The following is an 8,699-nucleotide window of genomic DNA, read 5'->3' as shown; positions in this document are numbered from 1 at the left end:
AAGGATGAGCAGGAGTTCAACAAGCCATCCACCAGGTGGGCATTCCAGGAAGAGGGAACGGCCTGGGCAAGAGCACAGTACGTTAGGAAATGGTAAGAGTCCAGTGTGGCTGCAGAACAACAGTCTGGGGAGAGGTCGGGTATCAACTCAAGGCCTGAGACCAAGAGGTGAAGGACCTACAGGAATCTGGGCTTTCATGAACCTGGGCTTTCAAGAATCCTGGGTGAGGTCACTAAATATTCCACGTATGGGAGATGTGATTGGACTTGTGTGTTAGAAAGATTAATCAAGCCTCAGAGTGGAAGCTGGATTGTAGGTGGGGTGAGCCCTGGAAGCCACTGCCAAGGTCTAAGTCTGAAATGGTAACGCCGTTTAAGGCATTGGTAATGAAGGAGGCCAGGATACACTAGGGGCCTATTTAAGATGTAATATTAGCTGGGAGTGGAGGTTCACATCTGTAATCCCAGTACTTTGGGAGGCTGAGGGGGGCAGATCACTTGAGATCAGGAGTTCAAGACCAGCCTGGCCAACATGGTGAAACCCTATCTACTAAAAATACAAAAACTAGCTGGACGTGGTGGCATGCACCTGTAATCCAAGCTACTTGGGAGGCTGAGGCAGGAGAATCAAACCCAGGAGGCGGAAGTTGCTGTGAGCGGAGATCACACCACTGTACTCCAGCCTGGGTGACAGAGCAAGACTCTGTCTCAAAAACAAACAAACAAACATGTACAATCAGTACTACTCAGTGACTGATCTTAAATGAGGTTTCTAACTGAGCAACAAGTGCATGGTGGCATCATTAGCAGAAGAGAATGAAGAAGGCTCGGGCACTCTGGGGCCCAGTGACCAGTGTCCCTTGGTTTCTTGGAGCATGCTGGAGGAGATCCCTGGATGCTGAGGCCCACGAGGGCAAGTCCCCTTCCTTTCTCATCTTCATAGACCTTCTAGAATAGCCAGGTCAGAACAGTGCACAGTCACCAGGTGGTGTTTGCTTAACAAGTAAGGAAGACACAAGGTCCTAATTTGCTAAGTGAGCAGAACAGATGGACCAGGATGAAATGGCTGGAATAAAATTCAAACTCCAGCTTGGGCCAACAAGGCCTGGCATGATCAGGACTCTGGCTGCCTGAACAACTTGTCTTTTCTTGCTTTCTCCCTCACTCTAGCCACACGGGTTCCTTGCTGTTCTTCAAACTCCAGATTCACTCCCTCTTCAGGGCCTGTGAAGTCACTATTGCCTCTGCCAGGTGCACCTTTCCCTTACATTTTCAAATCACTACATTCGGTTCCTCAGGGAAGCCTTTTCTGACTGCTCTAGAATTGCTTCCCATGGCCACCATAACTCCTTCTTCTGATTCTGTTCTATTTTCTTCGTGGTACTAAACATTCCTGAAATTATATTATATGTTTATCATTGTATTGTGTCTCTCCCGCTAGTTTATGAGCCCATGAGGGCAAGGGCCTCTTGCTCTTATACTCTGCTGTTTCCAGGGCTGGAACAGGGCCCGGCACACAGAAAGAGCTCGGTAAAAATGTTTACCAACAAGCAAGTAGGCAGATTGATCACCGTAGCCTCCAATATTCCTTCCAAGAGTCTTTTCTTTTTTCTTTTTCTTTTTTTTTTTAACGTTTCCCACTGTGCCTTATACCTGGAAGGTCTTCATGTATTTGTAAAGGTGACTGGAGGATAAATTATGGGTACTAAAAATTTCAAATAAAACCAGTCAGTGAGTTTGCTTTAGCCCCCTGCATAGCAGTGGCTGTTCCTTTTTAATCCCAAATAGCACCTTTCCACTTGACTTTGATGAAATGCCTTAAGAATTTATCAAAGAGAGCCTGGTTGAGCTGCCTAGAATTTCCTGCCCATGTAAACCAGCCTGGGAGCTCCTGGGAGAGGCCAAAGAAATCAGGGGAGGGAAGGAGGGGCATTTGCCTGGGTTTAGCGCTGCCACTGGTTATCAGTTCAGGTCTCAAATAGCTGGAACCTGGTGTTTGTCTTAAAATTTATCTTTGTCAACATGACTGCCGTCCTTCTCCGACTCTCATTACCATTTTCATGATCTCCGCTGCTTTACATAAGCCCTTGACCTTTTCTGATCTGTCTCAGTCTATAAATCTAACCCAAGTATTTTAAACTGGCTTATCACTCCACCTGATTCCCAACTTTATCGAATTTTAGCAGGAAATTGGCAGCAATTCCTTGTTCAATTTCTCTGTAAAACAGATCTTTTTGGAGTGAAGGCACCAAGAGATCATGATGTAGACTTTGGAGTCAGCCAGACTTGAGTGGAAATCTGGCTCCACTACTTTCCAATTGTGTGATTTTGGCCAAATAAAATGCTCTCTCTGATTCCAGTTCTGGTCAGAATGTAATTTTAAAAATCATCATTCTCATACAGTTATGCAGTGAATACCTGCAAAAGACTTATTTAACTCACAAAGGAAGAAACCTGCAGGGTGGTAAAGCTTGTTCAAAGATATCTATCCAAAAATATTTAGAAACACATTTAGTCTGTCAGGAAAGGAGTGCTGCCATAAACCTGTTAAGTGAGATTTAAAACTGGTGAATGTCATAGAGGACAACAAAACTGTAATTGTTGGTGCTATGTTTCCAAGTGGACATAAATAATGTGCATCTCCGTTGAACAAAATTATGTGTATCTTACAAATGTTTCTCTGGCTAAAATAGAAGTTTGCATTGTCTACTCCCCAATTAATAGTAAATAGTAAATAGTTAATTGAATGAAGATATTTTTCTAGAAAATTAGAAAATCCTTGGGAGTATCTCTTAAACAATGCTCCAATATGATATTAAAGGACATGCAATATTCTTTGCCATGTTCCAGCTTTTGAATAATTTTTTAAACAGCTTTCTTATGTTAATTGAGGGGCTATACTGTCAGACATATTGCATAATATAGAGGAGATAGCATTTTGAGCCTCATACAAGGCCTTTCTTTCTTGGTCAAATAGACTGATTGTTTACCAAGCTATTGCTACTCATTAATTCCCTGTTAGGTATCAACAGCACAATGTGGCAGAGGGGTGTCCTTTGAGCCTTCAAGATTCTGAAGACATCAACCTTTTCCCTTTGTTGACCCAGCCTTAGGGGTTGGTAGCTGCTTCCTGCCATTACTGTCTCTGAGTTACTTCAATGTTTTCTTTTAGCTTTATCCTCCCTTCAACACCTGTTTAATGAATTTATATGTTACATTCTCTTTTAAAATAATGAGTATGGTTTCTGTTTTTAATTTACCCTGACTACCATATGTGGAGAAGGAGCATATATTTCCTTGACTTCCTGAGGATAAGGAAATTTTCTATCAAAAATATGTATGAGTTTTAAAGTTACATTTATTATTACATTCAGAACTGTTACTTTTACTACTTCTGGGAAGTATTTTTTTTCCTACAAACAACACACTCTCAAAGCACTTTGCATGCATCATCTCATTTAACACTCAAAGCAATCCGATGAGCTATTAATTACTCTCATCCTTACTTTAAAGATAAAGAAACTTAAGTCCAGAGAGGCAAAATAGCTCCCCTAAAATCCCACTAGCAAGTGGTGGGGCTGAGATTCAAACCCAGGCTGCCTGAATCCACTCTTCTTCACTGTCCTTCGTAAATTGTGATGTATGAGTCATGGGTTCAATTTGCATTGTGACATTGTTTGTATAAAGGGCAGTCTTTTCAACAAGAAAAAAATAAAGCAAAGAAAACCTGTGAGAGGTAAGAGTATTCAACAAGAATTAGTGGGGAGAAGATCCATTGTCCTTACGTGCTGTGATTGTTCAGGACCATGGACAGTAACCACGGTGTTTCTCACACAACCACCTGCCCATATGGCAATGCAAAATACGTTTTTTACCCCTCTAGCTGCCCTGTATCGCTCTGCAGATTGTGCCTTGTAAAAGAGTATTTGGCTAAGGGGGTGAGGGTGGGCTCAGATGGCCAAGTTGTGCAACCTGGTGTGGGACTTCCCTGGGGAAGGGGCACTTTCTATAAGTTTTCTCTTAGCCCAGTGGGCTATAAGTGATCCTGTTACCGTAGGTCATGGTCAAAAAGTTGGAAAACAATTCCAGAGTTCGATAACTGCAAACCAGACATGGCAGAACTGAGATTCACATAGGCCGAGTTTTGGTGAGAAGAGGAGGAAGGGATAATATTTGGGAATTTGGAAAGGAAATTTGAGAGAGATCTTTGAGAAGCATGAGGGTGTTAGGTACTTGAGGAGAGAGAAGGTTAAAGAAGAACTTAAGTGAAGAGGGTGCTTAGTGGGAGCAAATTTCCCATACCTGATGATTTTGCCCAAGGCTTGCCTCAACCTTAGCTCTGAGACAGTAAAGACAAGGATTTACAACGTAAGACCTGCATTAAATTCCTGGCTCCACAATTGCTAGTCTTTGAACTTGAAGGCAGAGTTTGCATTTAATTTGTCTTTGTGTCCTTAGCTCTGAACACATGGTACAAGATTACTGTATAATGAACATATTTTCTACGAATTCTAAGCAATCTTGTACTAGTCCTTTCAGAAACGTCTGAGACTGTTTTCTTCTCTGCAAAACAGTCTCCTGTTTTCTACACAGGATAACTATCAATATCATCTGGGGAATTAGCTCAAGTGGTAGAGCGCTCGCTTAGCATGCGAGAGGTAGTGGGATCGATACCCACATTCTCCAAACTTTACCATTTGGACCTTGGATCTCTAAACAAGATCATAGTCATGGGGCTAGGTTTATTTTGAAGATCAAATGAAATAATCAAGGTGACGAACCTTGTGAAATGCAAAGTGCTACATAGCAGTTGTAGTGTAAATTAGCTGGTCCCTATTTTTATTTATGGAGGGCAGACTATATTGTGGAATCCTAGGAAAGTGTTTTGGGAAATAGGAGTAGATTTAAAGGCTGCCACTACAAGTGCTGTATGAAGACTAGTATTCTGTACTGAAAGATAAGGATTTACAAGCTATTTTTTAAATAATTAACATGCTATAAACACATTCCACTTTCTAAACACATGGTTCAACTTAGTAACTGCAACTCCTACATCCTTAGAAGGATAATTTTCACCTCCTGATTTTTTTGTTTGAAAAGTCACTAGCTAGCACTTCTTTAAAATACAACATTTAAAACAGATACACCAAACTCCGCCAGGAGATGCAACCTCTTGATCTCAAAATCCAGGCAAAGATATTAACAATATGCAGAAATTATTTCAAAACTATGTGATAATGATGAGACTATGGTAGGTGATGAGGAAATAAGAGAGAGAAGGAGGGAAAGAAAGGGAGACAGACAAGAAAAAGATCAAAAGCTTCCTAAAATTTAGAAGTTTTTAAATTTCAGGACACCTGCTGTTAAAGCCTAAAATATCCACTTTGATGCTTTAAATAGATGAGACCAAAGTGACATCGTTGATGTCACTCTAGAAAACATAGATCCATTAGGGTGATTTTTCACAACATTCTTTCCAAAGATGTAAATGTTATTTGTTTCAAATGAGGAAAGGAACCACACTGGTCTGAGTCACACTTCCCCAGCTATTCTTTTTACAGCATAAATTAATGATCTTACAGTTTACACTGACAGATACTCAAAGGTGTTTAATCAGCTGTCTCTGACAAAACATAGCATTTTTTTTAGGCTGGCACATTTACAAATAAAGAAAAAACAGCCTGCAATCTCTCGTAAAGTGGAGCTATGGTTCAACTCCATTTGATAAAATGACATTCTCTTGAACACTTCTTCATGAATGCATAAACAGGGCACAGCTTGGGAAGTTCAGGTACGTGCAAAGCATAAATATTGCATGGTATACATTAGCCAAGCCCTGAAAGGAAGGATATCTCAACCTTCCTATCCCAGTTAAAAGGGGGAAGGGGGCAACTGTATAGCTAAGGCAATAGATTACCTGTTGGCTTCCAATGAGTCTAGGTCATGCAGAGAGAAAAGGTTCAGCTCAGTAGAAGAAGCAAGAGTGGGAGAGTGGAGGTAATGGTAACAGGCATTTCTTTGAGCAGGGCAGCATTTATGCATGCAAGAGATGAATAATTATCTGCCCTGATTGTTGCCTCCTTGGAAACAAAAGGATGAAAATCCTGAAAAGATGAAATTGCTAGGTGCATAGACTGCCGGTAATATCTAGGCCCAGCTCATCCTTGAGATATTAGTGGCAGTCTATGCACCACAGCAAGAATTACTCAATATCCACTGTGTGCCAGGAATGGTGTCAGGGATCATAAATCCAAAAGCCATGAAGATACTTCTGCTGTTCCATCTCAATGGGGAGGAATATAGTCAGGGATCTTGGTGGCTACAGAACCCAGCTCTGGCTACACTGAATGGAAAAGGGATTTATTTAAAGGACCTTAACTGGCAAATGAATAAGCAAAATGTGGTATATCCATGTAGTGAAATATTATGTGGCAATAGAAAAGGAACAAACTATGGATACATCCACCAAATCAACTTTTAAAGAAATTATGAAACATTGTGGAAAAAGGCAGACAGAAAAGACTACATAATGTTTGATTCAATTTATATGATATTTCTAGAAAAGTCAGAGAGTCAGGAAGCAGATTCTTGTTGCGTAGGACTAAAGGTGTGAATGGTGATCAGTAGCAAATGGACAAGAGTGAACTTTTCTGAGATGGTGGAAGAGTTCTAAAACTGGATTGGGGTGATGGTTGCACAACTGCATACATTTACTAAAACTTATTGAAATGTACACTTACAATGGGTAAATTTTATGGTTTATAAATTGCACTCCAATAAAATGACATGACAACTACAAAAAGGACATTGGGCAGTTTGCAATATAGGGCACAGAATCTGGGAGGGCTGGACAACCAACCTTAACAGCCAGAACCAATGCTTGAAATATGCTCCAAGGATGATTCTGTGAAGCCACCACTGGGTGTAATAGTAGTTTTTACCACTGGTACCACCAACATGGGACCCCAGTAGGGGCCACAGGAACAGTGGTTGGAGGAGACTATCAGAGTTCTCAGTTTAGCTGAAAGGAGGACTGAGACAGCAGGTATCTGACATTTTTCCATTTCTGTACTGTGAGGTAGGCATTGCTTATGAGAAGCAGGAGCACCTCAAGCATAGGAAGGGGGTTCAGATGCAAAGTGGATGAAAAAGACACATATCTACTAGAGACCAATATAATCCATTTTTTAGTATATTCTGGGATGTGCTTGATAGAGGCATGCACAGAGAACTTGGGGAACACTTATAAGGTAGAAGGGGAACTTAGGCAGACTGGTGCTGAAGAGAAGGGTTCTTGGAGGAAATGATGCAGAGTCTAAACGAGGAGTAAGAGTGAGCCCAGTGGGTACAGGAGGAGTCTTCTAGACAGAAGCAAGTAAAGGGAGCTCAGTTTCCATAATGTCGAGGCTGAAATGGAGACTGATGAGTCATGCCGTGGTGGGAGTTTTGCATTTATTTTATTGGCCCTAGATATCATGGGAGGGATTTAAGGTGGGGAGTGATCTGGTACACATTTTCACTTTGGAAGGACAATTTTGGCAGCAATATGAAATGTGGGTTGAGAGGAGCAAATCTAAAGGCAGGGAGACCAGGCGGAAGCTGCTGTAATTGTTCAAATGGGAGGTGATATGGGCCTGAGCAAGAGTGGAAAGGAGGGGGTCGATTTGGCAGATATTCGTGAAACCCGAGAAGAGGAATTTATTCTTGAGTTGTTATGGGGGAGTGAGGGGGGAGGTCCACGACTACCTTAAGTTCAGTCTGAGTAATTGGGCAAGTGATGGTGCCATTGGCCAGCAGAGAGAAGAGGTAGAGGAAGAGACAGCCCAAGAAGGGGGAGATAATAAGTTCAGTTTTGGACAGGTCGAATGAGAGGGGCCCACAGGATGTCAAAGATGTCAAGTCAGCAGCTGGATAAATTGGACAAATGAGTCAGAGTTCAGGAGAAAGATTAGAGGGCATGATTTAGTGTGTCATCCTATAGTCAAGCCTATAAGGGGCCACTGGCTTGTCCAAGTCTAGAGGGAGAAGTGGTGGCGAAACAGTGATGAGATTCTGATAAACAAAATGGTTTCTTAACAAGAAGGGCTGCTCTGTGTTGAAGCAGAGCCCTGTAGCTATCTCTAATTATGAACAGCATAGACTGTCTCCTTCAGAGAGCTCTGTTTCCCAGACTGTTCGGGACTTGTTATTGCATTAGGCATCTCAAGGGCATCATGGCCATCTGGAGGGCATCTGGCTTTCTTCAGGGTTAAGCTCTACTGACATCTGTCAGGAGGGCAATAGAAATAATCAAGATATCCAATTCTCCATGGTGGTAAGAGGCAGGCCTGGTCCTAGGAAGAGTTGGATGTATCAATAATAATAGCAACAGGGATGGTAATAGCAACAGCGGGAAGAGGCAGAAAAAGAGAAGATATACTTCGCGAAGCACACACCAAGGTCTGCGGTCTGTGCTGGGGCATCTGTGGGCATTCATGAACTGACAGCTCATCCAGAAAATCATGGGCACGTAGGATATCCCAAACAGGGCCAGGAAAAAACTGAATTCAGTGGTTCCTTTCCTCCATGAGTTGTGATCTCCTTCAACTGATGGTCATAGGAATTTTCCTCCTGGGCTGGCAGAGTGCCAAGACAGAGGGCTGCAGACATCTGGGGGGAATGCCGAGGGGTCATCTGGAGGGCACTGCAGCCAATGAGTCA

The 8,699-nt window shown here is 42.1% G+C and overlaps 1 non-coding gene across 1 annotated transcript; it reads left to right on the top strand.

The window, feature by feature from the left end:
* The first annotated feature begins 4,612 nt into the window (after positions 1-4,612).
* TRNAA-AGC lies at positions 4,613-4,685 on the top strand. The gene has a single exon. It is a non-coding gene; the product is annotated as a tRNA-Ala (tRNA).
* Positions 4,686-8,699: the final 4,014 nt, after the last annotated feature.

This window comes from Trachypithecus francoisi, unplaced genomic scaffold (assembly GCF_009764315.1).
Source record: "Trachypithecus francoisi isolate TF-2019V2 unplaced genomic scaffold, Tfra_2.0 Lachesis_group3, whole genome shotgun sequence".
Taxonomy (NCBI): Eukaryota; Metazoa; Chordata; class Mammalia; order Primates; family Cercopithecidae; genus Trachypithecus; species Trachypithecus francoisi.
Note: the sequence above shows the minus strand (reverse complement) of the source record. Positions and strands in the feature narration are given on the sequence as shown.